The sequence below is a fragment of the Triticum urartu genome, chromosome 7A (assembly GCF_056163025.1).
Source record: "Triticum urartu cultivar PI428250 chromosome 7A, HENAU_Tu73, whole genome shotgun sequence".
NCBI lineage: Eukaryota > Viridiplantae > Streptophyta > Magnoliopsida > Poales > Poaceae > Triticum > Triticum urartu.
Window position 1 is genome coordinate 638,529,242 of NC_141879.1, and position 24,293 is coordinate 638,553,534.

At 43.2% G+C, this 24,293-nt stretch overlaps 3 pseudogenes; 1 reads left to right on the forward strand and 2 right to left on the reverse strand.

Moving 5' to 3' along the window:
- On the forward strand, positions 1-23,444 carry LOC147960937 (protein FAR1-RELATED SEQUENCE 5-like; annotated as a pseudogene).
- On the reverse strand, positions 4,753-4,837 carry LOC125526088 (small nucleolar RNA SNORD36; annotated as a pseudogene).
- Positions 4,937-5,021, reverse strand: LOC125526087 (small nucleolar RNA SNORD36; annotated as a pseudogene).
- Positions 23,445-24,293: the final 849 nt, after the last annotated feature.

Consider the following 24,293-nt stretch of genomic DNA (forward strand, 5'->3'; position numbering starts at 1 on the left):
ATGGGGGAAATTGACAAGGGGATGCCTCAAATTGGCATGAGGTTTAGAAAACCGGATGAAGCTTGGCTATTTTGGGTTGCATATGGAGGCCGTGTTGGGTTTGATGTGAGGAGGAGAAACAAACATGTAAGCAAGATGGATGGTCAAGTGACTTCATGCAAATTTGTTTGTTCCAATGAGAGTATAAGAAAGAAAGGGATAACAATCGATCATGAGCCAAAGCGTGTTAGAGCTGAAAAAAGAACAAATTGCAAAACTCGCATGATTATATCACTCGATCGAGTAGCAATGAATTACGAAGTTACAGATCTTGTGTTGGAACACAATCATTACCTTCAATTTCCACAAACATGTCACTTGATGGCATCACAAAGGAAGATTTCGGAACTACAAGCTTTTGAAATAGAAGCTGCTGAGGATTCTGGAATCATGCCCAAAGCTGCACATGAGCTTGCTTGTCATCGAGTTGGTGGACCATTTAATCTCGGCTACACTTGTCGTGATCAAAAGAATTATTTGCGAAGCAAGCAGCAAAGAGAGTTGGCTTTCGGTCAAGCCGGTAGTATGTTGAAGTATTTTCATGACAAAATGATTGAGAACCCATCTTTCCAATATTCTTTGCCGTTGGATTGTGAGGAAGATATAGCCAACATATTCTGGGATGATGCTAAAATGGTTCTTGATTATGCACACTTTGGTGATCTTGTCACATTTGATACAACATTTGGCACAAATAAAGAATATAGGCCATTTGGTGTTTTTCTTGGACTCAATCAGTTTAGAGAAACCACCATTTTTGGTGCAGCCTTGCTATTTGATGAAACATGTGACTCATTTACATGGATTTTTTGAGACTTTTCTAGCTTCACATAATGGGAGGCAACCTAGAACTATTTATACGGATCAAGATGCAGCAATGGGGAAATCTATAGAGAAATTCTTCACGGAATCATATCATGGATGGTGCACCTTTCAATAATGCAAAATGTTGTTAAGCATTTATGTCCATTGAAGGGTCAAGAAAAAGATGAAGAGGAGGGTGAAGGCAGCGGTGAAGATGAAGAGGAAGAGTCTCATATTCTCACAGATTTTGGTGAATGCATGTATGGCTATGAGGACAAAGTAGAGTTTCAAGAGGAATTTAACAATATGAGAAGTAAAGTCCACAAGCAAACATGGTTAGATAGTATCTACAAGTTGGAAGAAAAATGGGTTGAATGTTATATGTGTGATGTGTTCAGTTTGGGAGTGAGAAGTACACAACTTAGTGAGAGCTTCAACAATTCATTGAAAAACCATTTGAAATCAGATTTTCATATTGTTCGGTTCTTGATGCATTTTGAGAGGACAGTGGAGGTAAAAAGAACAACGGAATTGCAATCTGAATTTGATCAAAGGAAGAAGTTGCCAAGAATCCTGATGCACACACTTATGTTGGTGCTAGCAAGCAAAGAATACACTCCAATTATCTTTGAATCTTTTAAAAGTGAATATGAGAGATCCATGGCTGCATGCGCTAGAGAGTTGGATGGAAATAACAAATTTGGGGTTGCTATTGGGAGTTTGCATGGTGATTTAGAATTTGAGGAGGAGCACATAGTGATTGGTGATCCTTTGACCAAAACAGTGTCATGTAGTTGTGGAATGTTCAGTAGGACAGGAATATTGTGTGGACATGGTCTCAAAGTTCTTGACTTGATGAATATAAAGACATTACCAACACATTATCTCTTAAAGAGATGGACTAGAGAAGCACGCAACGGAAGCATACAAGATAGACAAGGAAGGAATGTGGTAGAGAATCCAAAGTTTGATGCTCAACTTTGGTACAGGGGGTATCTGTTGGGGAACGTAGTAATTTCAAAAAAATTCCTACGCACACACAAGATCATGGTGATGCATAGCAACAATAGGGGAGAGTGTGTCCACGTACCCTCGTAGACCGAAAGCGGAAGCGTTAGCACAACGCGGTTGATGTAGTCGTACGTCTTCACGATCTGACCGATCAAGCTCCGAATGCACGACACCTCCAAGTTCTCCACACGTTCAACTCGATGACGTCCCTCGAACTTCGATCCAGCCGAGCTTTGAGGGAGGGTTCCCTCGGCACGACGGCGTGGTCACGATAATGATGTTCTACCGACGCAGGGCTTCGCCTAAGCACCGCTACGATATGACCGAGGTGGATTATGGTGGAGGGGGGCACCGCACACGGCTAAAAGATCTAAGAGATCAATTGTTGTGTCTATGGGGTGCCCCCTCCTCCATATATAAAGGAGGGAAGGTGGAGGGGGTCGGCCAAGAGGAGGAGGCGCGCCCAAGGGGGGCAATCCTACTCCAAGTAGGTTTTGCCACCCTTTCCTATTCCAACTAGGAGAAGGGGGAGGAGGAGGTGGAGAGAAGGAAGGAGAAGGGGGGCCGCCACCCCTTCCCTTTCCCAATTCAGATTTGGGCAAGGGGGGCCGCACGCCACCTCCTGCTGCCTCTCCTCTTCCACCACTTTGGGCCCATGAGGCCCAATAACCCCCCCCCCCCCCCGGGGGGGGGTCCGGTAACCCCCCGGTACTCTGGTATCTATCCGATAACCCCCGGAACCATTCCGGTGTCCGAATATAGTCGTCCAATATATCAATCTTCATGTCTCGACCATTTCGAGACTCCTCGTCATGTCCGTGATCACATCCAGGACTCCGAACTACCTTCGGTACATCAAAACACATAAACTCATAATATAACCGTCATCGAACTTCAAGCGTGCGGACCCTACGGGTTCGAGAACTATGTAGACATGACCGAGACATGTCTCCGGTCAATAACCAATAGCGGAACCTGGATGCTCATATTGGCTCCTACATATTCTATGAAGATCTTTATCGGTCAAACCGCATAACAACATACGTTGTTCCCTTTGTCATCGGTATGTTACTTGCCCGAGATTCGATCGTCTGTATCTCACTACAAGAAATATGTCAACTTGTGACCACCACTATTAGTCACTGAATGGTCACAAATTTCCATTTGTGACCTTTTTGTGACCAAAAACATAAGGTCAAAAGCTGGCCGTCGTAAACTGACTATAGCGACCTTTCTTCTGGAATGGTCGTAGACGTTTATGACCAAAATACGTCTACTGTGGCGTTTTGGTCACTAGCAACCTCCCCAGGCCACGTAGGCATCCAGCGTGGCAATCTGACGTGGCACAAGATTCAGCCCGGTCCAATTCGATTTTCTACATGGGCCTAGCCCAACAATTCGGCCTATTTGTGTTTTTTTCTCATATTAATTTTGGCTAGGTAGATGGGCCAAGCCCAACAATGAAGCCTTCTCATTTTTGGGCCTAGGCCTTTTTATTTTCTTGGCCTTCAGCTTTTCACAATTGATTTTTAAGCGATTTTGTTCATTTTCCTGAATTGTTTGATTTGTGCCTTTTTAGGGCCCAAATAGTATTTGTTTCATTTTGATGTATCAGCAATTAATGATCTGATCCTCAAAAAACAATAAATAATCAACATTTCCAATATTTCAATCACACAAATTTTCATAAATGGCGACCAATATGAGTATATTATATATATTACAATCATGTGCTAGTTCACATCATCCAGGAATTTAGAACACCCAGGAAGTGTAAACACCCAGGAACATCCAGAAACATCTCTGAAGTAAACACCCAGGAACACCCAGGAACATCTATGAAGTAAACACCCAGGAACATAAAACACCCAGGAAGATAAAACTAGCTACAAAGATGAAGTGTTCCCTTCTTCGAACTTCTTCAGCCTAGAGCTCCTGTAGAAGAGAGGAAATTATGTTATCATGGCTGCCAATGAAAGCAATATCTTCTAGCATAAACAAGTAGGAAAAGAATAATGAACAGAATAATAAACAGATACATAAGCAGCTAGGAGTATGGATAACAAAATAATGAAGTATGGATAACCATAGCAACACTAGTATACTGTTGCTGAGGCATTAGTATAATGAACAGAACTTCCTGAAGTATACTACTGCTACTGCTAAGTTTGCATCGGTTTAGAGATCTTATAGAATAATTTGTTTATGCCTGGAATGCATCAGCTTGCATCAGTTTGTACAATACTAGAAAGGGCATATAAAACAACAGAATTGCATAGGGCAAATAAAACGCGTTAACCTGCTCTTGCTCTACACTTCAACATGGATAATAAATCTAACATCGATGGTTGGCATCATCCTTGCGTTGGCTAGTTAAAACTAAGAGCAGCAGAGCAGATATGTGTATTACGCAGACAAATAGGGGTGCTCCTGTTGGGTTGCAACATGAAAGAGCCATGTTTATTACTGCTAAAAAATACTTAGCGACCTCAACAAATTATTATCAAAGGAATGGTAACGAATCTAAGGGTTTATTTTTGGCAAACTATCCAAGGTTGAGAAATGAAAAAATGCAAAAAAACGTCGATCTGCTGTAGTTGTTTAACCATCACCACACTAACGAACATGTGTTCAAGAGAGTCGTTTGATCCAAAGAATTGAAGACAAATAAACGAAAGAGAAAATTTTCAATTCTATTCCGAAGTATAGTCCAAGTTATATCTAACTTCTGATGAAATGCATAGGTCCAGCCGATGACTACACATCAGCAGCTACTTCAGACATTGGCTGGAGAAATGCTTATCTTTTTTATTCTTCAATGACGTAAAAAGAAATGACAACATAGCACCAACAACAGTAGACCCTCACAGCCAACTAATATACTAGAACTAGATCAACCAAGCATTAGTTTTAAAAAAAGCTCGGTTTAAGATACTTCAACGACGTAAATCTCAGTAGCATCTCCTTGTAACATCATATGCTCAGCTGACAAACGATTCACATGCAACTCCTCTACATTATATCAAACCAACACAGAGAGCTGCATCTCTAGATGAGGAACAAAAAAACATTGATAGCATGCTAGGCATCAGTTTTAAAAAGCTCAATTTTAGATCATCAAAGACCGGAAAGGCCATAGCGGTCTAAATGTTTCACATCCTCTGCCCAGCACAACATCATCATCGTCACGGAAATTCCCTAAACAGTCTGACTTCTCAAATGGCAGATTCACCTTCCGAACCATGTAGGAGAAAAACATCAAGACCATGGAATCAACAGGTAATCGTACCTTGAGCAGCAGAGCATGCGCCTCAGACGATCACGGGAGCACGATCCCGCCGCATTGCCTTGCTGCTGGCCTCATCGGCGCTTCACCATTGGCCAGAGGAGGAGCAGCCAGAGAGTCCAAGACTGTAAATGCCAAAGAGAGCAGCGAGTAAAATGAACTGGATTTTTCTGCCGCTAAATGAATGCTATATACCTATGCTGCTACTAAATGGTGCTTGTGCATAACTGAATTTTGCAGCTGGCACTGAAAGTTGACAGACAACTATTGCACTAAACTTTGCTGCTACTAGTATGTGATTTTCAAATGAGCTTATGTAAAAACATAGCTTGCGCATGTCCAACTAGAAAGGACATGGCAGATACAGCTATGTGAGCTAGCCTGATAGGTAGGTCAAGCAAATTGATTCAGTGAACTGGGAATGATCTAAGACGGACAATAAGAATGGAAAGCAAACATTGAACCCCACGTTGATCTAAAACTTTGGGATTCAAGCAAGAAGTCGCAAATGTGCATCCAAAATGCTCCTGTCAACATTATTATTCAAGGTAACATGCCATCAGCATCAGGAACACTGCTCAATGATTTGTATGTGGCATAGACATGATCCAGTTATCATGATACAATGACCATCTTGTAAAATGAAAGGCATGTGCTGCTCATTACAATTATTTTAAGCTAAGTTTTTCTTTCTTCTCTTTTATTTATGCAAGCGGAGATGTAGCAGACAGGGAGGCAGGGAGCCATCACATATGCATGTATGTATGAAGCAGAACATGAAAAGAGCGACATATAATTAACTTGATTGACATGACATGGCAGGGTGTTTTTGTAGCCGATGCCAAACAGCACCATCGCCACCACCGTTGCATGGAAGCATCAAAAAAGAGGAGCCTGGCACGATGAACCCCTTGTACAGAATCAAATCCTGCTGCACAAGGACAAGAGAAATAAGAAGATAATACGAAAGCTGTTGAACAAAATCATAGGATGCCATCACGTAGTCCAGACAAATTGAACACACACACACACACATATATATGTATGCATGCATGCTTCTCAAAGTTTAATTCCATAGAATTAAAGTGCTTCCGATAGTAACCAAATTATTTTAATACTCAGCCATCCAGTACCACATAGGAAGCAAATCCTAAAATAAAAATGCACTTCTGAACAGAGCGACACACTACAAGAACTTACCAACAGGTTTGAACAATGGATGACATACAGTACAAGAAAAAGAGCAGGAGAATGGATTCTGATAGACTACACAAGATGATTGCAATGACTAGGCTACAAGTTAATACAATTAACACAAGTTAATGCAAGCCTGATGTACTACTCAGGCTAAGAAGAAGCAGGTACAGTAGTAGTTTTAGCACACTAGTACATGTGTTAAAATGGAAGCATCGTTGCTGGGTTATATTAATAAATAATCCAAGTGTTGCAATAGCCAACAAAATAAAAAATCTATACACATGCATAGACCACAACACATTTACCGACATTGATGGACTGGACAAACCTAACACATACTTATCATACTAATACAATACAAGATAATGCATTAGAGTGTCTGGATTTGCATGAACAAGATGACCAGTTTCACATCGGATTTGCTTGAACATGTAAAGTATGTATTAGTGTAAAGCCTATCAAGTATTCGAACTGTGCTGCAGTTTAGTTGAGTTGCAAGTAGAACTATAGTGAATATGCTATTCTAACTTCTGTGACTGAAGAAAAATACACACCGTATGTACATCATTTGTGCTAAACATTAGCACACAATGTTGATGCTACTATGCAACCACAAATTAAATCACTGGACACCGAGGCCGGAATGGAGCCAGAGTGGACCAAGCAGCCAAACTGGGACAGGTTGGATGATTTTACCCTTGAGTAATCTAAGCAGCACCTCGGATAGGGGGATGAACCGACATCCTCCCCCTCTGCACACTATCCTCTCTTCACTATCACACCCGAACCATCGTCTTCCTCGACACCCGCAGCACCTCGGCTTACCATGGTGATAGACTGCACAAACCCCCTTCATGAATCAGATCATATCTAATCAAAAGAAGCAGAGGAGGGGAGGGGAGGGGAGGGACACCTCCATGGCGTCAGTCGTCAGTAGGGTGGGTCGGAGGGACACCTCCATGCTCCTCCTCTCCCTCTTGGATTCCATGATGGCATCTCGTACGACGGAGGGAGGCACTCCTCCTCGTCTTCCATGGCTCCGGCGCATGGTGGTGGCATCCCGGCGAGGGCGGCGTCGCAGTCGCGTGCTCCGTTGTGCTGCCCCGTCGAGACGCAGGTGGGTGCAGATCCAGCGCCGGCGCCGTCCTGGCCCCGTCCACATCCATCCATGGGTGGTTGAGGGGCGAGGAACTCCTCATCCATCCCCACGGCAGGAGGGAGAGCTGCGGATGGATGGATGTCGTCGGTGGTGTTGGGATTGGGGGGAATCGGGGGGGAGAAGGTCTTGACCGGAGGAGAATCAGGATCAGTTTGGTGGGTGGGCTGGAGCGGCGGGGAGAGGACTGGATCGGGATTGGGAGGAGAGGGGAGAGGGATTGATTCAATCAGGGCACGTCGTAGAAGGAGCTCAGGGACGGGGAGGAGGTGACGACGGCGGCGATGAGACGAGGACGAGGAAGGAGGAGACAGGCGGCGGCGCGGGAGAGAGATCTGGATGGAGCGAGGAGAGGGGGCTGCTAGGGTTTGGGTTAGGGAGAGAGAGACCTGAGAGGTGAGTGAGAGCCATTGGATCCGTCGGATGTGGACGGTTCAGATCGGCTACATTGGGGTGATCCGTGGGAAGTGCTCTCATTGGTTCAGAAAATTTATGATTTGAAATAGTTTCTAAGTACTAAAACTAGGAGGTTTTGTGAAGCAACTATCAAAAATATTTTCCAAAATGGCTCAACTAGATTTATCACTAAAGTTAGACCACATTTTATGGATGATCACAAATTTTCATGCATTTTTTATCTTTCTAGCTATTTTTAATCATTTTTTGAGTGCTCAACTTGAGTTCTTTTTGTGAAGGACCTACCATATATTTGTTGCAAATTGGACCAAATCATTTTTCTAAAATACTAGGCCATATTTGATTCACAACTAACCCAATGGTTGGGTGTGAGAAGCCTTGATCCACCTCTGGTGAAAAAGACAAATTTCCACTGATTCAGTAGGAAGCGGGTCAAATTTGAACTACAGCTGCCTCATAGTTTGCTCTTTATTTTTTCAAAAAATAATTTCTAGGTACATAAGTGTCTATTTAATCAGAGAAACATCAAAATTATTCCAAGATTCAACCACTAGCTAGGAACGGTCAAACCCACCGTTTTGCTCGCATTTCGAAACAGGCATAAAAAATTCAAAAAAATCAAAAAATTGGAAAATCTTCGCATTGTGTCATTATATGTGACCAAGTTTCCAGGAAAAATAATAAACTTGTTATACGACAATTATTTTTAAAAAGTGTTCCCAAAAATGAGCTATCATGCGTGAAGATTCAGGGTTTTCAAGCCAAATGATCAATCTTATGGCCACATTCATGGCATAGTTTGTTCAAATGATCTCATATTGTGCACAAGGGTGCATCTTGGAATTCCAAACAATGTTGACTAAGGGATTTTTCATTTTCTTTGCACAGAAAATTCATTTTCCATTTTCCGAGTGCCCGAATTGAGTTCTTTTTGTGAAGGACCTACCATATATTTGTTGCAAAATTGGACAAAATCATTTTTATAAAATACTAGGCCATATTTGATTCATAATTGACCAAATGGTTGAGTGTAAAAAGTTTTGATCCACCTCTCATGAAAAAGACAAATTTCCGCTGATTCAACTGGAAGCGGGTCAAATTTGAACTGTAGCTACCTTCTAGTTTGCTCTTTATTTTTTCCAAAAATCATTTCTAGGTACATAAGTATCTATTTAATCATAGAAACACCAAAAAAAATCCAAGATTCAACCACTAGCTAAGAACGGTCATTCCCGCCGTTTTGACCGCATTTTGAAACGGGCATAAAAAATTCAAAAAAAATCAAAAAATTGGGAAACCTTCGCATTGTGTCATTATATGTGGCCAAGTTCCTAGGAAAAATAACAAACTTGTAATACGACAATTATTTTAAAAAAGTGTTCTCAAAAACGAGCTATCACGTGTGGAGATCAATGGCTTTCAAGCCAAATGATCAATCTTATGGCCACATTCATGGCATAATTTGTTCAAATGATCCCATATTGTGCACAAGGGTGTATATTGGAATGGCAAACAATGTTGCCTAAGGAAGTTTTCATTTTCTTTGGACGAAAAAACCATTTTCCATTTTTCGAGTGTCCAAAAGGAGGTTTTTTTGTGAAGGACCTCCCAAATAATTGTTGCAAAAATGGACCAAATCATTTTTATAAAATAGTAGGACATATTTAATGCACAATTGACAAAAATGTTGGGCGTCAAAAGTTTTGATCCACCTCTGGTGAAAAAGACAAATTCCCGCCGATTCAGTAGGAAACGGGTCAAATTTGAACTGCAGCTGCCTCATAGTTTACTATTTATTTTTTCCAAAAATCATTTATAGTTACATAAGTACCTGTTTAATCATAAATACATGGTTTGATGGCGATACGTCGAGGTTTGGGCGGTCGCCAAGGCCCCCCAACTCTAGAGCGCGTAAACTCGCATGCCCGACGCGTGGTCACCGCGTGACTGTAGCGTTGCCATGTGTTCTGGGCAGCCTAGGCATGTCTAGTGGGTTGGGCACTCCCCAGGTAGGTTCTAAGAAGAAAATTACAACATAAGATTCTCACGAGGAGACCGATCGATGCTCAAACATGAATTAGCAGCCAAGTGTTTGATTAGCGGTACGGGAAATGCACATGGCCAATGGGCATGAGTTTTTGCTGAGGATGCTCATCTACTAAGAAGAATGTCTTTGCAAATTTTCATATCAAAAGGAGGATCCTAGGTGGTACTTGCTTTGCAAAGTACCACACTGGAAAGAAATATGAATGTTGAAGCTGGGCTCAAAATAATGAATGGATTGAGCTGAAATTTGGTGGAGGATGGTTATTTGGGCATTGGAAAGAACCGTAGAAAATTGATACCATTTGGACATGCCAAAGTGGTACTTCCTTCACAATGCTCTTCTATGGACAGAAACTTGGGAAAACTAGTGAGAGAAATTGGATGAATGAAATGAGCTCAAATTTGGTGTAGGTAAGTTACCTAGGTATGGTTATGCCTTGGTAGATTTTCAGATCATTTGGGTAAGCCTAGCTAGTACTTACTTCACAAAGCTTCTCTCGAGGTAGAAACTTTGAAAATTTCCTGAGAAAGATTGACTAGGAAAATGGAGCTGAATATTATCATGTGGAAATGATTTAGATATGGAAGAGTGCCCAAAGAGTTTGAGGTTAATAGGAGGGGTCTAGATAACACTTGCTTTGCAACGTGCCAATTTGGCCATAAAATATAAATTGAACCTGGGCTCACATAGATAATTTTCCTGAGCTGCAATTTGGAGGAGGGTGATAATTTGGGCATATGAAGAAACTGTATAAATTTCATGTCATTTGGATATATAAAAAAGGTACTTCCTTCACAATGCTTCTAGGTGGACAAAAACTTTGGAAATTTGCCGAGGAAGATTTGCTAGGCAAGTGGAGCTGAATTTTGTCATGCGGTAATGATTTGGATAGGAAAGAGTGCCCAAAAATTCCGAGGGCAATCAAGAATATATAAATAGCACTTCCTTCATAAAGCGCTGTCGTGAACAGAATAGGAAAATGAATATTGTTGAATTAGTTTTGAACTAGGCAAGGAAGGATTTTTACATATTTGATGAAGATATGACCCAAAGAATTTATGAGATTTTTTTGGGAATTTTGGGAATGACAGAAATATAGGTTGCTTCACAACCTAGGGCAAAAACTGCCACATGGACATGACACATAGGCAAAACTGATGAGGTGGTGCCTAGTCATAGCAACCCACCACAATTTACAAGGTTATGACCATCTATATTGGTCATGATCAGCTAGAAATAAGGCAGCAGACCAGTGCTATCTGCTTTATGACCATTTCGTGTAAGGAAATTACGACCTTTCTGACCAAAATGGTTGTTATAGTTTAGGTTTTGGAGCCCCCCGAACAACTTTTGACCAATTGGTCTGAAATGGTCATAGATCTATGACCAATTCTTCCAGGGTCACTAACAGAAGGTCACAAGTTGACATATTTCTTGTAGTGTCTCAATACCTAGTTCAATCTCGCTACCGGCAAGTCTCTTTACTCGTTCTGTAATACATTATCCCACAACTAACTCATTAGTTACAATGCTTGCAAGGCTTGAGTGATGTGTATTACCGAGTGGGCCTAGAGATACCTCTCCGACAATCGGAGTGACAAATCCTAATCTTGAAATACGCCAACCCAACAAGTACCTTTGGAGACACATGTAGAGCACCTTTATAATCACCCAGTTACGTTGTGACGTTTGGTAGCACACAAAGTGTTCCTCCGGTAAACGGGAGTTGCATAATCTCATAGTCATAGGAACATGTATAAGTCATGAAGAAAGCAATAGCAACAAACTAAACGATCAAGTGCTAAGCTAACGGAATGGGTCAAGTCAATCACATCATTCTCCTAATGATGTGATCCCGTTAATCAAATGACAACTTTTTGTCTATGGTTAGGAAACATAACCATCTTTGATTCAACGAGCTAGTCAAGTAGAGGCATACTAGTGACACTCAGTTTTGTCTATGTATTCACACATGTATCATGTTTCCGGTTAATACAATTCTAGCATGAATAATAAACATTTATCATGATATAAGGAAATAAATAATAACTTTATTATTGCCTCTAGGGCATATTTCCTTCAGTCTCCCACTTGCACTAGAGTCAATAATCTAGATTACATAGTAATGATTCTAACACCCATGGAGCCTTGGTGCTGATCATGTTTTGCTCGTGGAAGAGGCTTAGTCAACGGGTCTGCAACATTCAGATCCGTATGTATATTGCAAATCTCTATGTCTCCCACCTGGACTTGATCCCGGATGGAGTTGAAGTGTCTCTTGATGTGCTTGGTTCTCTTGTGAAATCTGGATTCCTTTGCTAAAGCAATTGCACCAGTATTGTCACAAAAGATTTTCATTGGACTCGATGCACTAGGTATGACACCAAGATCGGATATGAACTCCTTCATCCAGACTCCTTCATTTGCTGCTTCCGAAGTAGCTATGTACTCTGCTTCACATGTAGATCCCGCTACGACACTTTGTTTAGAACTGCACCAACTGACAGCTCCATCATTTAATAAAAACATGCATCCGGTTTGCGATTTAGAATCGTCCGGATCAGTGTCAAAGCTTGCATCAACGTAGCCATTTACGACGAGCTCTTTGTCACCTCCATAAACGAGAAACATATCCTTCGTCCTTTTCAGGTATTTCAGGATGTTCTTGACCATTGTCCAATGATCCACTCCTGGATTACATTGGTACCTCCCTGCTAAACTAATAGCAAGGCACACATCAGGTCTGGTACACAGCATTGCATACATGATAGATCCTATGGCTGAAGCATAGGGAACATCTTTCATTTTCTCTCTATCTTCTGCAGTGTCCGGGCATTGAGTCTTACTCAATTTCACACCTTGTAACACAGGTAAGAACCCTTTCTTCGCTTGATCCATTTTGAACTTCTTCAAAACTTTGTCAAGGTATGTGCTTTGTGAAAGTCCAATTAAGCATCTCGATCTATCTCTATAGATCTTGATGCCCAATATATAAGCAGCTTCACCGAGGTCTTTCATTGAAAAACTCTTATTCAAATATCCTTTTATGCTATCCAGAAATTCTATATCATTTCCAATCAACAATATGTTATCCACATATAATATCAGAAATGCTACAGAGCTCCCACTCACTTTCTTGTAAATACAGGCTTCTCCAAAAGTCTGTATAAAACCATATGCTTTGATCACACTATCAAAACATTTATTCCAACTCCGACAGGCTTGCACCATTCCATAAATGGATCGCTGGAGCTTGCACACTTTGTTAGCTCCCTTTGGATCGACAAAATCCTCCGGTTGCATCATATACAACTCTTCTTCCAGAAATCCATTCAGGAATGCAGTTTTGACATCCATTTGCCAATTTCATAATCATAAAATGCAGCAATTGCTAAGATGATTCATACAGACTTAAGCATCACTACGGGTGAGGAAGTCTCATCGTAGTCAATCCCTTGAACTTGTCGAAAACCTTTTGAAACAAGTCGAGCTTTATAGATAGTAACATTACCGTCAGCGTCAGTCTTCTTCTTGAAGAGCCATTTATTTTCAATGGCTTCCCGATCATCGGGCAAGTCAACCAAAGTCCACACTTTGTTCTCATACATGGATCCCATCTCAGATTTCATGGCCTCAAGCCATTTTGCGGAATCCGAGCTCACCATCGCTTCTTCATAGTTCGTAGGTTCATCATGGTCTAGCAACATAACTTCCAGAACAGGATTGCCGTACCACTCTGGTGCGGATCTTACTCTGTTTGACCTACGAGGTTCAGTAACAACTTGTTCTGAAGTTTTATGATCATCATCATTAACTTCTTCACTAATTGGTGTAGGTGTCACAGGAACCGGTTTCTGTGATGAACTACTTTCCAATAAGGGAGCAGGTACAGTTACCTCATCAAGTTCTACTTTTCTCCCACTAACTTCTTTCGAGAGAAACTCCTTCTCTAGAAAGGATCCAAATTTAGCAACAAACGTTTTGCCTTCAGATCTTTGATAGAAGGTGTACCTAACAGTTTCCTTTGGGTATCCTATGAAGACACATTTCTCCGATTTGGGTTCGAGCTTATCAGGTTGATGTTTTTTCACATAAGCATCACAGCCCCAAAATTTAAGAAACGACAACTTGGGTTTCTTGCCAAACCACAGTTCATAAGGCGTCGTCTCAACGAATTTTGATGGTGCCCTATTTAACATGAATGCAGCCGTCTCTAAAGCATAACCCCAAAATGATAGCGGTAAATCAGTAAGAGACATCATAGTTTGCACCATATCTAGTAAAGTACGATTACGACGTTCAGACACACCATTATGCTGTGGTGTTCCGGGTGGCGTGAGTTGCGAAACTATTCCGCATTGTTTCAAATGAAGACCAAACTCGTAACTCAAATATTCTCCTCCACGATCAGATCGTAGAAACTTTATTTTCTTGTTACGATGATTCTCAACTTCACTCTAAAATTCTTTAACTTTTCAAATGTTTCAGATTTATGTTTCATTAAGTAGATATACCCATATCTGCTTAAATCATCTGTGAAGGTGAGAAAATAACGATACCTGCCGCGAGCCTCAACATTCATCGAACCACATACATTTGTATGTATGGTTTCCAATAAATCTGTTGCTCGCTCCATACTTTCGGAGAACGACGTTTTAGTCATCTTGCCCATGAGGCACGGTTCGCAAGTACCAAGTGATTCATAATCAAGTGGTTCCAAAAGTCCATCAGTACGGAGTTTCTTCATGCGCCTTGCACCAATATGACCTAAATGGCAGTGCTAAAAATAAGTTGCACTATCATTATCAACTCTGCATCTTTTGGCTTCAATATTATGAATATGTGTATCACTACTATCGAGATTCAATAAGAATAGACCACTCTTCAAGGGTGCATGACCATAAAAAATATTACTCATATAAATAGAACAACCATTATTCTCTGATTTAAATGAATAACCGTCTCGCATCAAACAAGATCCAGATATAATGTTCACACTCAACGCTGGCACCAAATAACAATTATTCAGGTCTAAAACTAATCCCTAAGGTATATGTAGAGGTAGCGTGCCGACTGCGATCACATCGACTTTGGAACCATTTCCCACGCGCATCGTCACCTCGTCCTTAGCCAATCTTCGCTTAATCCGTAGTCCTTGTTTCGAGTTGCAAATATTGGCAATAGAACCAGTATCAAATACCCAGGTGCTACTGCGAGCATTAGTAAGGTACACATCAATAACATGTATATCACATATACCTTTGTTCACCTTGCCATCCTTCTTATCCGCCAAATACTTGGGGCAGTTCCGCTTCCAGTGACCAGTCTGTTTGCAGTAGAAGCACTCAGTTTCAGGCTTAAGACTAGACTTGGGTTTCTTCTTTTGAGCAGCAACTTGTTTGCCATTCTTCTTGAAGTTCCCCTTCTTCTTCCCTTTACCCTTTTTCTTGAAACTAGTGGTCTTGTTGACCATCAACCCTTGATGCTCCTTTTTGATTTCTACCTCCGTAGCCATTAGCATTGCGAAAAGCTCGGGAATTGTCTTATCCATCCCTTGCATATTATAGTTCATCACGAAGCTTTTGTAGCTTGGTGGCACTGATTGAAGAGCTCTGTCAATGACACTATCAATAGGAAGATTAACTCCCAGTTGAGTCAAGTGATTATGATACCCAGACATTTTGACTATATGTTCACTGACAGAACTATTCTCCTCCATCTTGCAGCTATAGAACTTATTGGAGACTTCATATCTCTCAATCCGGTCATTTGCTTGAAATATTAACTTCAACTCCTGGGACATCTCATATGCTCCATGACGTTCAAAACATCATTGAAGTCCCGGTTCTAAGCCGTAAAGCATGGCACACTGAACTATCAAGTAGTCATCAGCTTTACACTGCCAAACGTTCTTAACGTTGTCAGCAGCATCTGCAGCAGGCCTGGCACCCAGCGGTGCTTCCAGGACGTAATTCTTTTGTGCAGCAATGAGGATAATCCTCAAGTTACGGACCCAGTCCGTGTAATTGCTACCATCATCTTTCAACTTTGCTTTCTCAAGGAACGCATTAAAATTCAACGGAACAACAGCACGAGCCATCTATCTACAATCAACATAGACAAGAAAAAACTATCAGGTACTAAGTTCATGATAAATTTAAGTTCAATTAATCATATTACTTAAGAACTCCCACTTAGATAGACATCCCTCTAATCCTCTAAGTGATCACGTGATCCAAATCAACTAAACCATGTCCGATCATCACGTGAGATGGAGTAGTTTCAATGGCGAACATCACTATGTTGATCATATCTACTATATGATTCACGCTCGACCTTTCGGTCTCAGTGTTCCGAGGCCATATTTGCATATGCTAGGCTCGTCAAGTTTAACCTGAGTATTCTGCGTGTGCAACTATTTTGCACTCGTTGTATTTAAACATAGAGCCTATCACACCCGATCATCACATGGTGTCTCAGCACGAAGAACTTTCGCAACGGTGCATACTCAGGGAGAACACTTATACCTTGATAATTTAGTGAGAGATCATCTTATAATGCTACCGTCAATCAAAGCAAGATAAGATGCATAAAAGATAAACATCACATGCAATCAATATAAGTGATATGATATGGCCATCATCTCGTGCTTGTGATCTTCATCTCCGAAGCACCGTCATGATCACCATTTTCACCGGCGCGACACTTTGATCTCCATCGTAGCATAGTTGTCGTCTCGCCAACTTATGCTTCTACGACTATCGCTACCGCTTAGTGATAAAGTAAATCATTACAGGGCGATTGCATTGCATACAATAAAGAGACAAGTATATGGCTCCTGCCAGTTGCCGATAACTCGGTTACAAAAACATGACCATCTCATACAATAAAATATAGCATCATGCCTTGACCATATCACATCACAACATGCCCTGCAAAAACAAGTTAGACGTCCTCTACTTTGTTGTTGCAAGTTTTACATGGCTGCTACGGGCTGAGAAAGAACCATTCTTACCTACGCATCAAAACCACAACGATAGTTCGTCAAGTTGGTGCTGTTTTAACCTTCTCAAGGACCGAGCGTAGCCACACTCGGTTCAACTAAAGTTGGAGAAACTGACACCCGCCAGCCACCTGTGTGCAAAGCACGTCGGTAGAACCAGTCTCGCGTAAGCGTACGCATAATGTCGGTCCGGGCCGCTTCATCCAACAATACTGTCGAACCAAAGTATGACATGCTGGTAAGCAGTATGACTTGTATCGCCCACAACTCACTTGTGTTCTACTCGTGCATATAACATCTACGCATAAACCTGGCTCGGATGCCACTGTTGGGGAACGTAGTAATTTCAAAAAAAAATCCTACGCACACACAAGATCATGGTGATGCATAGCAACGAGAGGGGAGAGTGTGTCCACGTACCCTCATAGACCGAAAGCGGAAGCGTTAGCACAACACGATTGATGTAGTCGTACGTCTTCACGATCCGACCGATCAAGCACCAAACGCACGGCACCTTCAAGTTCTGCACACGTTCAACTCGATGACGTCCCTCGAACTCTGATCCATCCGAGCTTTGAGGGAGAGTTCCGTCAGCACGACGGCGTGGTGACGATGATGATGTTCTACCGACGTGGGGCTTCGCCTAAGCACTGCTACGATATGACTGAGGTGGATTATGGTGGAGGAGGGCACCACACACGGCAAAAAGATCTAAGAGATCAATTGTTGTTTCTATGGGGTGCCCCCCTCCTCCGTATATAAAGGGGGAAGGAGGAGGCGGCCGGCCAAGAGGAGGAGGCGCGCCCAAGGGGGGGGGCAATCCTACTCCAAGTAGGTTTTGCCCCCCTTTCCTATTCCAACTAGTAGAAGGGGGAAGGAGGAGGTGGAGAGAAGGAAGGAGAAGGGGGGCCGCCGCCCCCTTCCCTTTCCCAATTCGGATTGGGGCAAGGGGGCCGCGCGCCACCTCCTGCTGCCTCTCCTCTTCCACCACTTTGGGCCCATGAGGCCCAATAACCCCCGGGGGGTTCCGGTAACCCCCCGGTACTCCGGTATATATCCGATAACCCCCGGAACCATTCCAGTGTCCGAATATAGTCGTCCAATATATCAATCTTCATGTCTTGACCATTTCGAGACTCCTCGTTGATAACCCACAAGTATAGGGGATCGCAGCAGTTTTCGAGGGTAGAGTATTCAACCCAAATTTATTGATTCGACACAAGGGGAGCCAAAGAATATTCTCAAGTATTAGCAGCTGAGTTGTCAATTCAACCACACCTGGAAACTTAATATCTGCAGCAAAGTGTTTAGTAGCAAAGTAATATGATAGTAGTGATAACGGTAGCAAAAGGTAACAGTAGTAAAAGCAATGTTTTTGGTATTTTATAGTGATGATAGCAATAGCAACGGAAAAGTAAATAAGAGGAGAACAATATATGGAAAGCTCGTAGGCAATGGATCGGTGATGGAGAATTATGCCGGATGTGGTTCATCATGTAACAGTCATAACCTAGGGTGACACAGAACTAGCTCCAATTCATTGATATAATGTAGGCATGTATTCCATACATAGTGATACGTGCTTATGGAAAAGAACTTGCATGACATCTTTTGTCCTACCCTCCCGTGGCAACAGGGTCCTTACGGAAACTAAGGGATATTAAGGTCTCCTTTTAATAGAGAACCGGAACAAAGCATTAACACATAGTGAATACATGAACTCCTCAAACTACGGTCATCACCGGTAAGTATCCCGATTATTGTCACTTCGGGGCTTAACGGATTATAACACATAATAGGTGACTATAGACTTGCAAGATAGGATCAAGAACACTCATATATTGATGAAAACATAATACATTCAGATCTGAAATCATGGCACTCGGGCCCTAGTGACAAGCATTAAGCATAGCAAAGTCATAGCAACATAAATTTCAGAACATAGTGGACACTAGGGATCAAACCCTAACAAAACTAACTCGAGTACATGATAGATCCCATCCAACCCATCACTGTCTAGCAAGCCTACGATGGAATTACTCACGCACGGTGGTGAGCATCATGAAATTGGTGATGGAGGATGGTTGATGATGACGATGGCGACGGATTCCCCTCTCCGGAGCCCCGAACGGACTCCAGATCAGCCCTCCTGAGAGGTTTTAGGGCTTGGCGGCGGCTCCATATCGTAAAACGCGATGATTTCTTCTCTCTGATTTTTTTCTCATCGAAACTCAATATATGGAGGTGGAGTTGGAGTCGGAGAGGCAACAGGGGGCCCACGAGGTAGGGGGGCATGCCTCCACCCTCGTGGCAAGGTGGTGGGCCCCCTGGCCTTCATCTTTGGCAGGTATTTTTCTTATTTTCTGAAAAGTGTCTCCGTGAAGTTTCAGGCCATTCCGGGAACGTTTGCTCCTGCATATAAATAACACCATGGTAGTTCTGCTGAAAACAGCGTCAGTCCGGGTTAGTTCCATTCAAATCATGCAAGTTAGAGTCCAAAACAAGGGCAAAAGTGTTTGGAAAAGTAGATACATTGGAGACGTATCACTCGTCATGTCCGTAATCACATCCGGGACTCCGAACTACCTTGGGTACATCAAAACACATAAACTCATAATATAACCGTCATCGAACTTTAAGCGTGCGGACCCTACATATTCTACACGTCTCCGGTCAATAACCAATAGCAGAACCTAGATGCTCATATTGGCTCCTACATATTCTACGAAGATCTTCATCGGTTAAACTGCATAACAACATATGTTGTTCCCTTTGTCATCGGTATGTTACTTGCCCGAGATTCGATCGTCGGTATCTCAATACCAAGTTCAATCTCGTTACCGGCAAGTCTCTTTACTCGTTCCGTAATACATCATCCCGCAACTAACTCATTAGTTACAATGCTTGCAAGGCTTGAGTGATGTGTATTACCGAATGGGCCCAGAGATACGTCTCCAACAATCGGAGTGACAAATCCTCCTAATCTTGAAATATGCCAACCCAACAAGTACCTTTGGAGAAACCTATAGAGCACCTTTATAATCACCCAGTTACATTGTGACGTTTGGTAGCACACAAAGTGTTCCTCCGGTAAACGGGAGTTGCATAATCTCATAGTAATAGGAACATGTATAAGTCATGAAGAAAGCAATAGCAACAAACTAAACGATCAAGTGCTAAGCTAACGGAATGGGTCAAGTCAATCACATCATTCTCCTAATGATGTGATCCCGTTAATCAAATGACAACTTTTTGTCTATGGTTAGGAAACATAACCATCTTTGATTCAATGAGCTAGTCAAGTAGAGGCATACTAGTGACACTCTGTTTTGTCTATGTATTCACACATGTATCATGTTTCCGGTTAATACAATTCTAGCATGAATAATAAACATTTATCATGATATAAGGAAATAAATAATAACTTTATTATTGCCTCTAGGGCATATTTCCTTCAGTGTCTCCCAAGTTTCACACTATGGCAGCTAAAGTAGCCAACTCTCTTGAGTCTCATTTGATATTAGAAGATGCACTTGATTGCGTTGGTCCACAACTAGATGAGGAACTCAATGCAACTATGGATGCTACGAACAAGCCATGTGATGACCAAGAAAATGTTGACCCAAATGTGCAACTAACTAGTGAGTTTCTTAGTGCCGCAATGCTCAAGAAAAACGAGGTTCAATCAAAAAACTTGAGGAGAAAGAGAGGTTGGCTTGATAAGTTACTCAAGGGGAAGCGCAAACTAACTAAAGGTGCCTCATCCAAAAAAAGCAGCAAAGGTATGTTCCCATCTATACATGATATATTTTTACCACTCATTCATAGACTAAATACTGGAATTTTCATGGTAGCAACAAAAGAAAAATGTTTGTGCACAGCCTCAAGTAAGAGTGGAGAAGGATGATGGTGTACAGCCTCAAGCAAATATCAGTTACACACAACTATTGATGGCTCCCCTGGTGGTGTTTATGATGAAGATCTGTTCTAACATGTACAAGCTTGTTAGATAGTATTTTGGACATTTTGACTAGTATTTTGGACAAAGATGACTATAGGTTTTGGATTTTGGGGGCTGACTATAGTCTTTCGTGGCCTAAGTGTGCAAGTAGATTGTCCTAATTTATGTACTTCAAGGATTATGTAAGAACAGATTGTTGTTGCCAAATTTGAGTTACTAATGCTCAAAGTTTGTACATTGTTCAATTCATTTTGATTTTATTTTCTAATTGATTGTATAATGAATGCCTAAGTTCTGAAGGAAATATGCCCTAGAGGAAATAATAAAGTTGTTATTTATATTTCCTTATATCATCATAAATGTTTATTATTCATTCTAGAATTGTATTAACCGGAAACTTTGTACATGTGTGAATACATAGACAAATAGAGTGTCACTAGTTTGCCTCTACTTGACTAGCTCGTGGAACCAATGATGGTTTTGTTTCCTAACCATAGACATGAGTTGTCATTTGATTAACGAGATCACATCATTAGAGAATGATGTGATTGACTTGACCCATCTGTTAGCTTAGCACGATGGTCGTTTAGTTTGTTGCTATTGCTTTCTCCATCACTATACATGTTCCTATGACTATGAGATCATGCAACTCCTGAATACCGGAGGAACACTTTGTGTGCTACCAAACGTCACAACGTAACTGGGTGATTATAAAGGTGCTCTACAGGTGTCTCCGATGGTGTTTGTTCAGTTGGCATGGATCAAGATTAGGATTTGTCACTCTGATAGTCGAGAGGTATCTCTGGGCCCTCTCGGTAATGTACATCACAATAAGCCTTGCAAGCAATGTAGCTAATGAGTTAGTTACATGATATAGTATTACGGAACGAGTAAAGAGACTTTCCGGTAACAAGATTGAACTAGGTATTGAGATACCGACGATCGAATCTCGGGCAAGTAACATAGCGATGACAAAGGGAACAACGTATACCGTTATGCGGTTTACCGATAAAGATCTTCGTAGAATATGTAGGAGCCAATATGAGCATCCAGGTTCCGCTATTGGTTATTAACCAGAGACATGTCTCGGTCATGTCTACATAGTTCTCGAACCCGTAGGGTCCGCACGCTTAACGTTCGGTGACGATTGGTATTATAAGTTCATGTGATTTGATGTACCGAAGGTTGTTCGGAGTCCCGGATGAGATCACGGACATGGCACGGAGTCTCTAAATGATCCAGCCGTAAAGATCGATATATTGGAAGGCTATATTCGGACATCGTAAAGGTTCCGAGTGATTCGGGTATTTTTCGGAGTACCGGGGAGTTACGGGAATACGGGAGTACATATGGGCCTTAGTCGGCTTTAAGGGAAAAAGAGGAGAAGCCACGAGGGCTGGCCACGCGCCCCCCATGGGCCTAGTCCGAATTGGTCTAGGGGAGGGGCTGCGCCCCTCTTTCCTTCTCCTCCCCTTCTCCTTCCTTCCCCCTCCTAGTAGGACTAGGAAAGGAGGAATCCTACTCCTACTAGGACGAGGATTCCTCCCCCCCTTGGCGCGCTTAGAGAGGCCGGACGGCCTCCCCTCCCTCCTTTATATATGTGGGGAGGGGGCACCCTAGGACACACAAGTAGATCAGTTGATCTTTTAGCCGCGTGCGGTGCCCCCCTTCACCATAATCCACCTTGGTCATATCGTAGAGGTGCTTAGGCGAAGCCCTGTGTCGGTAGCATCATCTTCATCGTCATCACGCCATCGTGCTGACGGAACTCTCCCTCGAAGCTCTGCTGGATCGTGAGTTCATGGAACGTCAGCGAGCTGAACGTGTGCTGAACTCGGAGGTGCCGTGCGTTCGATACTTGGATCGGTCGGATCGTGAAGACGTACGACTACATCAACCGCGTTCTCATAACGCTTCTGCTTACGGTCTACGAGGGTACGTGGAAGACACTCTCCCCTCTCGTTGCTATGCATCACCATGATCTTGCATGTGCGTAGGATTTTTTTTCAAATTACTATGTTCCCCAACAAGTCAACTCTTCCTAAGTTCATTTTCGGTACTAAATTCTGAAGATTAAACACTTTATTGATGATGTCTCTATTTTCATATTACTGAATTTTGTATCCTGGGGTTGTCCAGTGCTAACTGCCAACTGATTTTGCTGTTCGTGTGTAGTACAGACATGTCCTCGCTGCTTCTGTCCAGGGCGCCTGTGGCAGCCTGACCGGGCGGGCGGACGTGCCGTCGAAACATGTGGCGGCAGCCGCCAGAGGGCAGGCGGACGGAGCAGCCAGAGGTGGGCGGCCGTCGAGGTCGTTTCTTCATGTCCTGGAGGAGCAACCGGAGCAGCTCGTCTGCCTTCCCCTCAGGGACGGGACCAGCAGCTCGCCTCGCGTCGTCGCGCATGGAACAGACGAAGGGGACGCCAGCGAACCATGGACGGCGGTGGCGGACATCCATCTCTTTCGTCGGCAGTGGCGGCGGGTGCCTCCGCCGCGGACGAACCTCGGGACGCGCGGGTGATTCGGGAGCTCCTCCGCTCGATGGGGCTCGGCGAGGGCGAATACGAGCCGCGCGTCGTGCATCACATGCGTGAGAAAGAGGAAGGATTGAGCGGACTGGTCCAATTTTAGGTTGACTCGCTGCAGTCCATTGGATGGGGAGCGGATGGTGGATCGTGGGCCTCAGGGCACAGCGTGCCCTGCCTTGAGCGGGGCACGGGATCTCAATCCGGTGCTTCAATGCATCACCGGAGGCCCGATGATGCTTCGTCGCAGCTGTCGATGCTACATCACAGCAGCAAGCCGCCGACAACTACCGCATCAAAGCACCGGCGGCATCTCTGCAGCGTCGCGAGCGATGCATTGCAGCTTCGACAGCCGCCCGGCAAGCGTTGCACACTGCACCGTATCTCCGGCAGCGACACGACCACTACATCACAGCGCTTCGGCATCATCGCACCCGCTGCATTGCAGCTCCGGTGATGTCGAGGTCTATGGTAGTCGGCGCTTCATTACAACCACGCTGGAGCTCCAACGACCGTCGCGGCACTTCACTGCAGCTTCGACGCGCTTCATTGCAACCTCGCCGGAGCCCCGACAACCGGCGCGGTGCTTTCACTGTAGCTTTGACGGCGCTTCATTGCAACCTCGCCGGAGCTCTGAGGACCGCTGTGACGCTTCACTGCGGCTTCGACGGCACTTCATTGCAACCTCGCCGGAGCTCCAACGACCACCATGGCACTTCATTGCAGCCCGGCCGCACCCGATGGGAGCCGGCGAAGCTTCACTGCAGCACAACGTGACGGCGGGGAGGTGCTCCGACGAATCGCGCGGTGGCGACAAAGTTGTTGCGATGCAGCACGCGGTGGCG